Source organism: Dipodomys ordii, unplaced genomic scaffold (assembly GCF_000151885.1).
Source record: "Dipodomys ordii isolate 6190 unplaced genomic scaffold, Dord_2.0 Scaffold4, whole genome shotgun sequence".
In the NCBI taxonomy this organism is placed as follows: domain Eukaryota; kingdom Metazoa; phylum Chordata; class Mammalia; order Rodentia; family Heteromyidae; genus Dipodomys; species Dipodomys ordii.
In genome coordinates, this window is record NW_012267220.1 from 9,865,147 (window position 1) to 9,882,558 (window position 17,412).

Consider the following 17,412-nt stretch of genomic DNA (forward strand, 5'->3'; position numbering starts at 1 on the left):
TCAGAGGTACCTTCTTTCACTTCCACCCTGTGCGGTGTGAGATAAACTTTCATTCTTTGCAATGAGCACAGTGCAGAGACAGCATCGTCATTACATACCAGATCTAGTGCCGTGATCTTGGACTTCCCCAATCTCCAGAACTGTAAAGAATAAGTTTCTATTTTTTTTACAGTTTACCCAGTCTGTAAGATTCCATTGCAGCATCAGAAACGAAGACTAAGAACTAAGACTAAGACTATACACTTTGGTATTTTTTTCCTTTGGCTAAAGGCCATCATGGAGCATTATATAATAGAAAATAGTTGATTTGTAATTTGTCTCTATAAGCTTACAGCATTCATCAATTTTTTTCAAAACCTCTGTATCATCTTAATAATATTCTGATATATTGTAAGGATGTTCTGAGAAATCCTGTAAATTCTTCCTATAAATTCCTCTCCATTGATTTATTTACAATGTACAGACAGGAACCAAAGTACAATGAACATTTTTATGAGTCAAGTCTCCCAGAGAATGGATCTGCATGGAGGCTGTATCTACTGGACACCAATCTGGAGGTCAGAGTGCAGTCTTATGACAGCAAAACAAATCACTCAATCTATGGTAAGAACATCATGATGCCTTTTCCTCCTGGGGAGATATTTTCTGATATTTTCTAAGTCAAGCTCATGAGAGTGCACTGAAAACACAATACATCTATCTATTCAACACTGAATTCAGTGTTTTTAGAAATGGCAACTTTGAGATGAACCAAAAAATCACCATGATTCATACTCAAATTTCTGAAAAAATGGAACACCTGTCTGTAATAAATCATATGCCATTTATCTCTGTTTTCTAGGTTGCTTTCCTTTTTTTAATTATTTAGCCTGGTAACTTCCAGCAACAGTTGCTGTTAGTCTTTAATAAATCAGTTTTTTCCTATCATATGTTTCAAAAGAAAAGAAATATTTATTTCTTTAGAGACGAATGAAAAGTGTGATATATCACCACCGAAATACCTTAAAAGATTTTTTTTTCCAAACAGAAAACAGAGTGAAGAGAACTAAATAAATCACCCGTGAGCTGTCCTGAATTTTCTTCTCCTCTCTGAGGCCTCACATAAGTCTACTATGTTTCCGGTACTTGTCTGTTAAACAATAACTTTCACACGCAATAAAACTTCCTTTGGCCATTCATTTGATAGGGAATGACTGCACAGGGCAGTTGCTGTCTAGCAGATTATTTTATCTGGTTTCTTGCAAAGTCATTAAGATTAATCCAGGATTTTGAATTTATATTTATATATCATAAAAAATTCCTGAAAAAATTTCCACATTTCATATTTTCTTGAAGTACATGCAAGAAAATATCAGATTTGAGCATTTCTAAATGGTTGAATAATTCTTTCTAAATCTGAGAGGTGTCTCTGGACACCTGAATAATGACACAGGAAGCATATTATAAGAAAAATGCTCCTTATTTTCAGGGAAATTTTCAAATATTTCTGTTAGATAACCATTGACTTTTTTGGGGGGAGGGGAGTTGGTCATGGGGCTTGAACTCTGGTCCTGGGCACTGTCCCTGAGCTCTTCAGCTCAAGGCAGTGCTCTACCACTTGAGCCACAGCACCCCTTCCAGTTTTTTGGTGGTTTATCAGAATTAAGAGTCTCACAAATCTTTCCTGCCCAGGCTGGCACTGAACCATGATCCTCAGGTCTCAGTCTCCTTAGTAGCTAGGATTACAGGCGTGAACCACTGGTGCCCAGCTCCATTGACGTTTTAGTATCTATTAAAATTTTTCCCACATCATTATCTATTTCTGAGAAAGAATCAGTGCTAGAGACATTTTTAGTCCTAATTTCTGGCCTCTTCTTTAACAAGAGGCTTGACATTCAATTTATTCTTCTTTCATTAGTAGGAAATCCCCAATTTCTCTTGTATGAAACAGCTACAAAATATGTAGTTTGAATGCCATTGAAAAGTCATTGGTTTAATTTTTGTTACTCAACGAGAGGCCCTAAAATTTCTCTAAATCCCGGGATAATGTTCTAGGAAGGGAAGACCAATATCTTCCTGGAAAATTTTCAGAAGAGGATTAGCTATAATGGTTTTACAAAAATGATGATTCATGTACCAAATTTGGTTTAGAACTTTATATCATTATAGAAGTTTTACTTAGGTTACAAAATACCTTGTAAAACAATAAAAATGGAATTCTGGAAAAGTATTTTAACTACCTTTTCCAAATATTTTAGTTGTTAGCTAAAAATAATGTCTAGTTCTGATTGTAAAATACCCTAAATTTAAGGATATATAATTCTGTCATTTGTTTTGTTTTGTGTTATTTTTTTATTTATGAAGGGCAGCTTTCTTGAGAAGCTGATCAGGAATATGGATCAAAGATTCTTCTTGGGTTCTAGAGAATGGACTGGGCATTTGAAGCAATAATCAGGTGAATTCTTTAATGAGATACTAGAGATAAAAAGAAAAGCACTATCTGTAAATGAGAATGACTGTTGAATGCTTTCTGATTAATTTCTGAGTAGTAAGATTCCATCATTTATAAGTTATCACATACTTGTTCTTTAATGCTGAACAAGAAGCCAACTTTTTGTATTTATGCAACATTTTCTACCATACTTCATGTATTTTAATGACTGAATAGCATTTCATCATCTTGCCACATCTTAATATATTTAATTAATTTACTATAGGTGTACATTTACATTTTTCCCAGGTGTTTTATTGCTTTAAGATTTTTGTGCTTAGTTATGCATTTTTATGTGGTTTCTTATATGATACCTTTCCTATTGGTATAATCCCTGAGTAGAAGTGTAATTTTAATTTTGAACAATGTATACTGATAAATTTCTAAGAAAAATTAATTTATTATACCTTCCAAAGTGTGTGATAGGTCAGGAATAACCTCCATGTCATTATAATGTATTGTTATCCAGTTATCAGTGAGGTTAAAGTTATGTTCAAATTCTTTTTTTTTCTGAACACATTCATGTTGACAGTTCAATGAACAGATACAATCATCTTGTTTCTCAGAGATCTTTTAAATTCCATAACATTTTGTTATTATTGACAACATAATTTTTTTGAAGTGACCTCGTATTGGGAATGTAGTAACTGATGATCAATTCTCTAGGAGAGGAATGAATTACAGTTTAGCATATCATTAAATTCTTAAAGGCCAAATGCCTCTTATTTGAGAAGATATATGTTCACATAATTTATGCCACTATTATTGAAGTTTTAGGTCTTTAACTTCTGATAATCTTTGTATATTATCAGTGCCAGTTGTATGTTTATATATATATATGTTTATATATGTATATATATTTATATTTGAAACACTTAGGTTTATTTGTATGTCTTAGGGGTTCAATATAATTTTAAGCAAAGTTTTCTAAATTTTGTGTATTCCCTTCTTTACCATAACCAGATGGGCAAAGCTAATAGCTTCCATCTTCTTCTGTATTATTGTAGTTTAATACTGGAGCAGAATAGACAGGGACTTTGTATTATTTTTTGAAAAATATCGAAAAGACCAGACTCAGAAGTTAAAACCAGGAAGTAAAATTTCTAAAAGACAGTTAAACTCCCTTCTCACCATTATCCTACTTAATGTCAGGTTACAAAGTTTGGAAACATAAAAAGACTAGCTAAATATGCCCTCGCTTGTGAAATGATTAAAAGCTGCAAAGTCTCCATAAAATAAAGTGAAAGAGAGAGGTAAAAAACATATCTTGGAAAACAAAACCTTGTGTTTTGTGTAGAACCAGATAATCTCCATTTTTCCCCCAAATATTGAGCAGTACCTGCCTCATTAAGTCAGGACCATTGTCTGAGGGCCGGTACTGCTAGCTAGCAGATGTGACCATGTGCATTCTCACAGTTAAGAAAATGTCTGCCACTTGGCATCTTTTTTCCCCATTTTTTCACTTTTTTATACTTTTTTATTGTAAAAATACTGTACAGAGGGGTTACAGTTACATGAGTAAGGTAATGAGTACATTTTTTTTATCTAGCATTGTTGTTTCCTCCTTTGTTTTCCCCCTACCATCCCTTCCTTTCCCACCTCCCCACCTACCACCACCAACCCCTACCCCCCACCCCGAAGTTGTAAAGTTCGTTTCAACCACTTGGCTCTTTAACTCTCATTTCTTAGAGATCTGAAGGATAAGCCTTATGCCTTCAGTGTATGGTGAGAATATAGAAAAGTCATCTCCACCTCAAGTTTTCAGCTAAATGGACATATTATATCTGGGTTAAGAATATGCTGAAAGCAATCATTCCAAGTGATTTGCCTTTGCAGATATGGATATGAGAGTTTAAGTATGTGTGTGTGTGTGTGTGTGCGTGCACACACACACACAAAAGAGACAGAGTTCTTTGTGAAAAGTATCACAGTTCAAAAAACAAGCAGCTTAGAGGAGACAGGTGGGCTCCCACTCCGATAGGTTCACCAACCATGCCTTTCTTTTACTTGGAGCTACCATTGCCACCTAAGGCTGGATTTGTCCACTCTGTGGGGCCTTTCCTGCCTTACTTAGTGATAAGTTATTGAAACTGGGACCCACACAGCCAATAGGGGCTATTCTTTAATGCTTCCAACACTTTATTGTTTTATAATTTTGTTGCGAGTGGCAATAGGATGGGTGAAATAGGAATCTATAAGAAAAGAACCCCACCCCCACCCCCGTCTAATTCCTTGTCTTGGTTTGGTAACTCTCAGTGGTAGTTAATGGTATTATTCTTTTCTTACTCACCTCTTTGTCATGTTGCTTTGACCCAGGAAATCCCAACGGCTAAAGCTGTAGTTAATGGAAAAGGTTTCTCAATTTTTCCATAGTCTTGATTCACTCTTACATTTCCCTCTTGCCTTCTGTTTTTATAGACAGTTAAATAAAAACACATCCTAGACCGCTCTGCCATTATGTAGAGTTCCTTTGTAATAATTCATCCACTGATACAAAAGCAAAAACAAAAACCACAAAATGTTGTGCTCAAGTTAATTGTATCTCTCTAAATATCCAGCAGATCTCACCACATACAAATGAAATGATGAATTACGATTCAGAAATGTTGGTCTGAGAGATATAGATAGTATAATGAAAATAAAAAGAAAACTAGTCGTCTTAAAATTTCATTTTTGAGAAAAAATGGAATTTGGGCTTAATTAGAAAAAAGTATGCTAAGTTCATAGTTCATTCTCCCATTGAGAGTACAAAATTCACAAATATAATGAAGACAAAAATGTACTGACTGTGATCGACGGATGTGAGGACAGGCGGAACGCATTTTCCGTGTTCAGTAGACATGATGAACTATATAGTTTTTTGCCCCTGTCCCCTGTTAAAGTCATATACAGATTCTCCAACCCTTTAATGTGACTTTGGCTTTGTAAGGAAGTAACTACACTTAAATGCTGCGGTCAGGGTACTGCCCTGATCCCCACATGTGAAAGATTTCTCTTTCCACAGGAGCTCCTACTGAGAAAGGCTACATAAGGACAGGGTAAAAAGGTCTGCCAGCCAGGAAAAGCCCTCAAAATAAAACCAATTGTCTGAGACCTTGATTTTGAACTTCTAGCTTCCACCACTATGAGAAAATAGATTTTTATTGTTCACCTCAACCAGTCAATGATATTTTGTGAAGGCAGCTTGGTCAGACTAATACAGTAGTGAATAGTACTTAAGCCAATAAGTGCACCAAGTAGACAGAAAGAGACAAAGTCAACTGCCAAGACTTTCTGAAGAACAAAGCAGGCATGCTTGGCCCACCAGATTTCAGACTTATAAAACTAGGGTTATAAAAAATCAGAATTTATTTATGTGCTGTGGAGGAAGGATCTCAGGGCTCAGTGATAATCTGTTAGAAAGTGAAAGGCTGTGGTACAAAAATGTTCCAAAGACCATGTCCCTTGTCACCAAATATAAATCTTTAACTGGATTGAAAACACTGAAGGTTTGGGGCAGCAGCCATTTGATCTAGCACCATTGTTGAAACACTTTAGATTTTAGTATAGCAAAGTCAGAAAAAACGTTTTCATCATAAGAGTTTATCTTCTCATGATATTTCTATCTAGATCCCCTTTGATTGAATTAAATCATCCTCTATTGACTCAGTTTATAAATTCTCTTTTATAATTATGCTCTCTTTAGAAGTCCATAACCAAGGATTGCGTATTCTATTTCCTTTCTCTCACCATATAAATCACTTCCTTTAGATTCCTAGTTATGTTGGCTGTTTATTTTTTCACTCTAATTCCTCAGAATTCTTAAACATAAAAAATGGAAACAGAGTATCATCTCAAAGAAAATTCCATTCAGGTGAACTTTCTTGCATGGTAACCTTATAGCCACTAACATTATTTTTAGTTTTTTTTTCCTTTACCCTGAAATTTAAAAGCATTTCACTCTCATCTAATTTATTGTCACATTTGGCTTGGTTTGACTACTTTCCAATTGTCTTCTTTCCCCAGATTGTCTGTTTCTGATTAGTTTTTAGAGATAGTCTCTCTCATACTATTTCTAATTTAGTCAAATTTTCTTACTTTATAATTCTTCAAATTCCCTAGGATTTTCTTCTCTAAGTTCCTACTTTTATGTGTCTCTATAGTTAGAAAAATCTGCATGTACCTACTCTTAAAACTTCATTAACTTGAGATAATCTATAAAATATTTAAATAAGACTGAATACCAGGCAGGTTATTCTCAGCATTCAACCAGCCCATCATTTCAGATTATTTTGAAACAATCTAATAGCATTCGGCTTACATTTTCACCTCTTTCCTTTTGTGTTTTCAATTCCATTCCTTTAACTCCTAGAATTTAATTCTATCTAAATCTTGAGGCTTAAATAAATAAAAGTTTGGTCCACAATGGATAGTTAATGAATAATAATTCCCAGATTAATAACATATATCTTCCTCCATCCCTTCTTCCCTTCTTTCTCTCTCCTTCCATTTCTTCCTTCCTTCCGTCCTCTTTCCCTCCCTTCTTTCTTCCTTTGCCTTTCTTTTGCTTTTCCTTTTCCTCCCATCTCTCCTTTTATCCCTTCCCTTTTTCCTCCTCTCCCTCCCACCTCCGTTCCTCCCCTCCACTGCCCTCCCCATCTCTACTGCTCTTTCCCTGTTTTCTTTTTTTATTCTACTGGATAGCTATGGATTAAGTCCAGAGCTTTGTAAATGCTAAACAAGAACCCTACCACTAAGCTGTACCCCTAGCCTTGAATTATGTAAAAAGAAATTACGCATGTCATTCAACAATTACATAATAAATGAAATCATGACATTAAAGCCACATTAAGTACTGTGCTATTTAAATGAAATAATTTTCCTGTATGACACATAACTTTTATGTATGACATCTGTTATTGTACTAAAGACAATTTGTCATGTTCAACACAAACTATTTTCAGTTTTCCTAACATTTACTGGAAATTGCACACCACTTATGTCTAGTGCAGTCTTCAGGCTGGGCACTACTGTGGGCTGATTTTCCTTGGATTCTCACTGCTTCTTGTTATGCAGTTTAGGCAAGAGATAATAGCTGGCATTAATCTAAAATTCAACCTCAGATTCTTCTTTCTACACTTAACTGCAAGCCTTATGCGGTTTGTTGCTCCTGGCTCCAACTCCAATCATCAGCCCTTCCCCAACCCATTGTAAAAGGGTCTGTGCCTTATGAAAGTACAAATATCACTTAAAATACCAAATAATATTCACATTCTTATGTCTTTGCTAAAATATTCCTATAAAATTATAAATAATTTAAATTCATTTTAAGACTGTGTGGGGTGACAAACACATCTTCTTTTGTTTAGTTTATAAGAGAACAGTGGTGTCTAAGTCTGGAGACTGTTTGATGGAACATCTCTTCATTATTTGCAAATGAAATTTAGAATGGCTTATCTAAACATTTAGAAACCCACTGTTGGTGTCCACTTGGTATAACTTAATAGAGATTAACATTTTAAATGTTAATAAAGAAAGAGAACTCATCATGGAATTTTAAAGAGGCAAAAATTTAGAACATGTTTTAAATTCTAACCAAAAATATCATGTGAGAATAGACAAGAATATTTTTTGCAAATTTTTCAGTATGAAGTTGAAACATAGTTTATTTCTTCTGATAGCATTATCATATTGACTTACTTTAAATAAAATCTTTTATAAAGAATAGAGTGGATTTTGCTGCTGATTGTATTCTAGTCAGTTGCTAGGGCTATAAATCTTTTAGTTCCACAGGAACAAAATGGAAGAATTAAGCCACAGTGAGAAGAATGTGTATCTCAGGAATTTGACAGAGGTAATGGGTATCTTTGCAAGCACTGTTTGGCATAAAGTGAAGTGTTTACCTATTTAATTCCCTCTTCACTTGACCTGATTGACAATAAGGGCATCAAAATGTATAGCTTTGAGTTTCTGCTTTTTAACCCATCGTTCCTCCCACCCAATTCTGAGTATAGAACATTCAAACTAAAATCCCCATTTGGACACTTTTGTGCAGAATGGGGTACCTGCACACTCATACATATGTTCCACTTTCTTTCAACCTTGAAGGTAATATGAGATAGCATCCTATTCCTTAAAACAGCCAGAAGTAGTTCATACTAATACACAACAAAGTGTAGGAAAATGATTAACTGAAAAGATTGCTGAAAGGGAAAGTGTCTACTTTATGAAACAAATGACATACAGTTTATTAACATATGCCTATATGTACAGAAAATAGTATATATATTATTATATATCTATATCTATTATATAGGGACTAGTATAGATAGCCATTATATTACATTACATACAAACACATGTGTACATGTAATTGGTATATGTTACTATATATGTTATGGTCTCAGATAATCATTACATTTTATTAAGGGATCAGGAATAAAGTTGGTGGTTCAAATTATGCCTTTGCCTCATTTCATTTTTTTTCTTTTCATCTTCTTGTCCTGATGGATTACAACAAATTACCACACTTTTCAGAATTCCCCTAGTTACCAAAATAATGTTAAATGTTGTCACTTAAAAATCTTACCCAATAAGTTATAATAAGTGTCAATTCCCAATATTAAGAGGTTTGGGATGCAGTTATTTCAAAGTATGTTTTTTTAAATAAGTTTTTTATTGTAAAAATACTGTACAGAGGGGTTACAGTTACATGCGCAAGGTAATGAGTACATTTCTTATCAAGCATTGTTCCCTCCTCCTTTGTTTTCCCCTACCATACCTTCCCTTCCACCTTTACAACTACACTCCTCCCCCCCCCACCTAAATTGTAAAGTTCATTTTTCTTTTTTTTTTATCACCACCACATGCTACTTTATCTTTTACATATAATTTTAATTTTTAAAATCAAGGAAAATTAATGAATGAAACTATAAAAAATGACAAGTACACAGGCAAGTATCACCACTGAAGATATAAACATTGAGAATATTGTGCTTTTTAAATGTATTTTTCCTCCTTATAATAGTGAAAATAATAGGATAAGATAAGATGAAATATATCACACATTACAATGATATATAATATTTAATAGTTCTTAAATTTTAAGTACCTTGAGTTTCTTTTTTAAATAGTGGTACTCTCAAGTATCTGAACATCTATTTGTTCAAATCAGGAAGTCACAATTTCAACATTTCTTAGTTGTGCTTCATTAACCTTACTGATCCCTCCTTCATTTCAAATATATTTTATCCTCTTCAGTAACAACAATGGTTATTTTTACTTCCTTCAGTCCTGACATGGTTTCATGTTATATAAACATGATGCGTAGCTGTAACTATGGAGCACAATTTATATTACCAGTACTTATACTTGGCAAAATAAAAACCTCAAGGACATAACTCACTTTTAATGAAATTTCCGACATGCACAAGACTAAAGGCTGGAATAAGATTATGCATTTTCGCACTTGCTTAGATGTTTGCCAGCTAAATAGAGTTCAGAATTGGGTAAGAGATAGTGCCAATCCTGTCTTAAATAATGAAACACTCAATTTGAAAACAGGAGATTTGGCTGAAGTTCTTTCCTGTCACTAATTCACCATATGGTAACTCTAATTTGGATTCTCTCTAAAGAACTTGAAGGACAGTGAAGGTCTATGATAATTCAGTGAATGGTGAATCTCTGTTATCATCAAACACCTGAAGTATGTTACAAAGATGCAGGTAACCTGACTTGGTAAAGTCAAAATAATATATTTCGTTTTAAAAAAAGAGCGTACACTTAGCCTAAATGGCTTCAGATTGAAATATTTAGGTATTTAAACAAACTAGGGATTTTTTTTTATGATGACACTTAAGTAGTTGGGTATTTCCACCATTCTCATTTTTATATGTATAGAAACACACACACACACACACACACACACACACACACAGAGGAGTAACTCAAGTATTTTCAGCTGTTAGTATGCAGTGAGTGCTGCTGGTTAGCCTAAAATATAAAGTGGCAATGATGTTTCTAAAATTTTGAAAATCATATGGTCAAAATGAAGATTCCTCCTCTCCCCCATTCTATAATGATTGACCAAATAATGCCTCTTTTCACTGATGTCCACATCTTAATCTGCAGTCTGTGGCTCTAGTTACCTTATCTTGTACATCTATCATGATGTGTACTTGAGGAACTCACTTTTTGAGAGTTGGGATGCAAAGAGAGAAGTGAAAGGGCTAAGATTCCACAAATCTTTTCAAGGGAATACCTCTAACTTCCTTCGAATAGGTCACATTCCCTAAATGTTCCTTTCTCCCAGCAACACCACAGACTGGTGACCAAATCTTTTACACATTACTCTCGCGAAAATGCTTTCAAACTATAGCAGATGCCTATATTGAGAAGGCTATTTTTTAGAATAACCATTTTAGAAGAAGGACATTAGAGAGACCCTCTAAGGAGATAGTATACATTTGAGCCTATTCTGTTCATTCCCCTACTTCCCTGGAGAAAGGAATTAATTTGCCCAAAAGACACGCAATTTCCTTTAATTTATACAAGAGCATGATGAAGACGATACCTCCTCCCTTGTCACACATTATGGTGTGTTTGCATGTATGTGAGACTGGGTAAATTTCCAAATCTATTCTGGGTCTCTGTTTCAGTACAAATGGAAAGGAAGAAGTGTGATGGAAAACATACTAGTACATGCAGTCAAAGATTAAAATTATTCTACAAAGTACTATAGAAGAGTAAATTCTAGTAGAGTATGATCTAAGTTTATTCTTCCAACTATTACATTAATAAAGAGACCTTCATTAGAGGAGCTCAATCTCTTAACTATTTGTTCTTAGGCCTACTGACTTTTCTCATCTACATGACGGCTTGGTATCAAAATTCAGTCATATAATGCAATTTATATCATACAAAATTAAGAAAATTGAGGTGAGGGGTAGAGTTGGAGGTGAAGAATGATGAAAGGGATGGCATTGATCGAGATTGCAGTGTATTTATAAACTGTTTTGTTGAATGGTAACTGCACTGCACAACTAAAAAATAATAAAAATACAGTTTTAAATCCTACAATTCTATCTCTATAGTGACATTTTGTCATTAAACTTAAGAAAATACAACATTCAATTCTTTTCCTTTAAAAAAATGGAAAATGATACATACCCTAGACTATAAGAACAAAGTATAAGTAGATGTTCGCTCAAAGCAAAGGCAGAGAAACAAGGATAAGTGTCAAAATGCTTTTAAAGCATAAATGATTCCAAATAAAGTTCCACAGTATCATGTAAAAAAGCAAAATCTTCAGTGGAAAAAATTATGAAGAACTTATTATAGCATGCAGAAACAAAAATAAACAGGTAGGACTTCCTCAGACTAAATGATTTGAACAACAAAGGACACATTCAATAAAAGTACAAAGCAATCAACCTGTGGAATCAAAGGAAATATTTACAAAATCTCTCCCACAAGGGATTGATATCCAAAGTATGCAAGTAACCATTATAATTCAATAACAAAAACTAAGCAACATAATATAAAAAATAAATAGACATTTCTCAATAAGGATGCACAAACAGAAAATAAATAGCCAGAAAGATACTCAACCTCATGAAGCATCAAGGAAATGCAAATTAAAGCCATAATCAGACAATGTTTTTTTATCTGTTAGAAAGATTTGATTTTTTTAAAATAACTGTTAGCCAGGATGTGTGGGGGAAAAGGAACCACTGTGTATTGACAGTGAAATTTTAAATCACCATGAAAAACAGTTTAAAACCATCACAACTTAGAAATACAGCAATGACATGATGCATTGATCTACATCTGGGTATAGATCTGAAAGAATTGAAAACAGGTTATTAAAGAGATACCTACACTTCCACATCCATTGTTGCATTATTCACAACAACTAAGATACGGAAATAATGTGAATGTCCATCCATCCATGGATAGGTAGATACAAAACATGTGATGTATTTACAACTGTAATCTTATTTGTTCATTTTTTAAAGGAATGAAACGCTGCCACTTGAAACAAGATGAATGTGAAATAACTATGCCATCTGAAGTAAACCAGACACAGAAAGACAAGCAAAGCATGATCTTACCCATGTGGAATATAATAAAAGAGTTGCTCTCATAGGATTTAAGGAGTAGAATGGTGGTTACCAATAGCTAGTTAAAGGAGAGGAAGAGAATACACTCTGGTACATATTGTATAGTATGATGACTCTAAATGATAATAATGTGCTGTTCATTTCAAATGACTAATTTTGAAATGTTTACTAGGAAAACAAAATAAGCATGTGATGTATTAAATATATTTAACCTGGTTTCAACATTATAAATTGCAGACATATATCAAATATGTTTCACTAATATATACAACTTTTGTTTTTATATAAGTTTATTTTAAATGGAACTACTTTGAATTTTTTACTTACTGTTACTATGAAGGTGAGATACAGAAGGGTTGCATCTATATAAGTATGATAAAGTGTCCATTTCTTTTTTTAACAATCTCACCCTTCTCCCTCATCTTTCCCAGTGTTTTCCCTCTTGGCCACACCCTCAAGTTATATAGTTCATTTTCAACATAATGTCCACTGAGTGCCACTACTGCACTTGTTCACCCTTTGTCTCACCATTTCTGTACTCCCTTACCCTAACAAAGACAGATGAATTAACAAATTAGACAAAGGAAAAGAAACCAAAAACATCAACAAGGGAAAAAAACCCGCCTGTTTCCAGTTCCTGGAAACATAAATATTATTTATTCCATAAATATTATTTCATACATGTAGCTATTGTGCTTACACAATCCTCTCCTAAGAATATCCTCCTTTGGTCTCACTTACCATGTAAGTTTTTAAAACATACTTAAAAAGCAGCAAATCCTGTCATTTGTGACAGATGATCAATATGGAGAACACTATGCTGAGTGAAATAAGCCAGACACAAAAGATAAATAGGTTAAAAGTATTTATATCAAGCATCTAAAATAATCAAACTCATCATAGAATAATTTCTGCCTGGGTTTGGGGGAAGAAAAATGGGTAAGTGTTCTAATAGTATACAACGCCAATAAATCTTCATGATTTGCTATGCAACCAGGCACCTAACAATGTTAATTTTGAATCATACACTTAACTTGTTGACAATTAGTCTCATGTTAAATGTTCCCAACAGAATGTAAAAACAAAGGAAACATTCTAAAAATATTATAATACATACTTAGTCTTACACCAAATAAATAAGATTCAGAATAAATAAGATGTGAAGGATAAACAAAGGAGGAGGCTGCAATGCTTGATAAGAGATGTATTCATTATCTTGCCCATGTAATTGTAACCCCTCTGTAGAGTATGTTCACAAAAAATAAAAAAATTAAAAAAAAAACACCGAAAGAGAAGTTTAAATTTCTGGAACTGAGAGACTAAGTAACAAATTGAAAAGAGAGAGGTTTTCTCAAGGCTGGAGTCAGAACAATAGAAGCAGGAATATAGCAATGGAGGCCCGTTTCTAAGGACTTTACTTGTTTGCATCCCTGCCCCTTTCAAGCTATTACAGCCATGTAATGATGCTTGCACTTGCTTCTTGGGTCACTCTGTGATTTTATACTGACACAGCCATTTCCTGGCCCAAACAACACACACACACACACACACCACAATCCTTTTCAGTATAGGTTACCATGTTTTCTTTATTTTTGGCAACTGGTTGTATCCATGTGTCTACCACCCCATCACATTCTTGAACTTCCACTAGATTTCGTGTCACTTCTTTTTTAAAAAAAATATGTTTTTTATTGTAAAAATATTGTTCAGAGGGGTTACAGTTACATGAGCAGGTAATGAGTACATTTCCTATCAAGCATTCATGTGTAGTATTTTCTTGTCATACCACATTAATTCTTGGTGAAGTCCTATTGGAAAAGCAGTTGAGCCCTAGCATGGCTATTTAAACACATGTTACATCTTAAAACAGTTGCTTTCTAGCCAACATATTGTGGATGACTTACTGGTAATCTTATTTATAAACACTATCACTGAAGGGAAATTTACAAAAGAGTAGGCCAATTATGTAATTAAGGAACTTCTAACTGTCTCCTAGTTAAGAAACAAGGAAGATTCCCTATTCCAGGATGTATCTTGCATAAGAAAATCTATTTGGACACAAATACCTGGATTTATTCTGGTATTCAACTTTTATTGTTTCCAGCATTCATTTTATATGAATTGGCATATATTTTATAAATGAAACAAGTCAATTGGAGAGCTATAGTTTTCCACTTAGAATATAATCTTAACAAATTCCACTTTCAGTTTATAAACATGCAGACATTATTTTGTTTTATGTGATTTCTTTTTAATTCACTCTAACAGAAAAGCATCTGAAATAAATACATGAGCATATACATAGATGTATATACACATAATAGGTGTATATCTCTTATAGTATAATGAAAAAATGTTCATTATACTTCAAATTAGGTTATGTAAAATACAGTATCTAAGTATATGTCATTACTATTTCTTCTTGAGCTCAGAAAAAAATTGGGATTAGTTTCACTAGTATCTTAAGTACACTGATTATTTTATTTTAAGGGGAAAATATATTGCTTTATCTGTCCATTTTCTCTAAAGTTTGGCTTAAAATTAATTGCACCAAAAATAACACGTGTGGATATTCTGTACTCAGAGCTTAAATATCTAAGCAAAATCCAGGTGGCTAATCTTAAAGGATATTTTCTCCTTGGACTTCCTATTTAGCCACCAGTTGCATGTGGTGTTTTCCTCATGGCGTTCTGTCTGGGTGGTTCCTGGGCCTTCCTGTAGCAATGCCAGCATATATAAGTATGGTAAACTCATGTGAAATTCCGAGTGAAAGTGCAAGGCCTAAGATAGAGTGACCACAAGGAGAACGGTGAGAATTACATGGGAAATGATGTTATGTTTCTTTTTATAAGCTCTGGCACATCTGCTACTGACTTCTTTCTCTAAAGTCTTTCCCATCACCCTTGTTAACTGAACACTCCCATGGTAGGCTGCTCTCTGGAGAATGTTAGCCACACCTCGACAGTAAACAGTCCCGAAAACCTACTTCCAACACAGATGGCACTGAAGTCAAAAGTAACAACCAGACATCAGTTTACAACTTGGCTAACAAGCAAATGAATTAACCTTTGTGTTTCATGAGGTTCCTGGGGCTGGAAGTTCACTTTCTTTGTAAGCCTGTCTCTTCATGAATGTATTGTAAATGCCTTTCCAACATTAAACTTAGCTTTAAAAAATACTTAGAAGATTGTGTACTGATGGCTTATAGTTGGTTTTCATTGTTGTTGCTGTTTGTTTGTCTGTTGTTGTTGTATAAAGAAGTTACAAATGATGATTTCATGGGGAATGAAGTTGCTGCTAGCCAGTTTGCACAATAACGTCAGTCAGATTGACTTACAAAATAAGAAGGCAGCTGAGGTTTCAAAGAGAGACTTCTCTGCTTTCTGTGAGCTAGACATAATTCAAAGAACAGCCCAATTGTTTCTGTATTTATGGTCTTCTGTGTAGAAACATTGTCTTCAACCTTTAACTCCCACAGACATCAACTCTAACATGGTAAAGAAACAGCCAAAATCAGCTTCCTGCTCACATCAGCAGACAAAACATTTTGGGATAAAGGTGTCTGGGTGCACATTACAGTTTTCCAAAAGCACCGGTTTCTTTTCTTATGTAAACAGAATGGAGAAATTATCACTCTGCAGATCTTGATTGAATTTTATGGACAACTTTTTAGACCATTTTAGACTTTCTTTTTCAGCCATCCTCATCTCATATTACCTTTTATATTTTCATTACTCAATTATTCACTTGTGTCTTGTTTAAATAAGCTCTTTCATTACTGAGAGTTGTGTGGATTTTTATATTATTAAGTATATGTGTTTCTAATTTTATCTCATACTATCACTTTACTTGCTTTCAAACACTTTTATGCATCTAGTCATCAACTACGTACAATTCGATAGATACAACTTTTATTCTGAAGTCATTCAGAGGACCTCTTATAAGTTACTATTCAATGGTAGAAGTTAGTGGGATTGCATACAGATAATTATATTGAATTTCTAGGAATGACATCTTTGTTTAAGAGCTGGCCTTGTTCAGAATGTATTTTCTCACAGTTCATATACTTTTGCTTGGTAGTTGTTAAAGTGACAATTTATCAGCCACAAGTTATTTTCCATCTTATGTAAAATTAGATGTTCTAATAGCTAGGTATGTTAGGAATTCTAGGACCTTATTAATGTTTTAATATTCAATAGGTTAGATGTCAAAAAGTCATTGTATCTGACATTTTTACAAGATATCTCTACAAGTATTAAGGTTTCATCTCCCTACACTGAGGTCTGTGCAACCCATTCTAACAAAATCTATTGAACAAATGCACATAAATTAATCAGCTGTGACTGGAACTCAGGTCACAAAACATACAAATATTTTCTCTAGAAATGAGGTCACATTGAAGTACAATTTTTACAAAAGCAATAGCAATGAAATTATACTCTGACATGTATATTCAATTTTTAACATGTTAAGGAAAGAACTAATGTTGGAGCCTCCATCTTAAGTATTATGGGTTGTTCATATTTTAAATAGTAAAACAAGTGTTTCTCTTATCATATGATACAAACCCCTAAGTTTATACACTCTATACTTATACCAAGAAGCAAAAGAACCCAAATCATACAAAACCAAAGCTTATTGAGTTAGGATCTTTACCCAGCGGTGTTAAAGCTTCTTCACAAGCTGATACCCAAAACCAATAACAAAGAAATTGGAAGGTCTACAAAAAGATGGATTTAGCACCAATAATTTACAAATTTGCAAAGGATGAGAAACTAAACCAAAAAAAATTTATGATATATGATTTCTATGATAAACACCAACATTTATTCTTTGATTTAG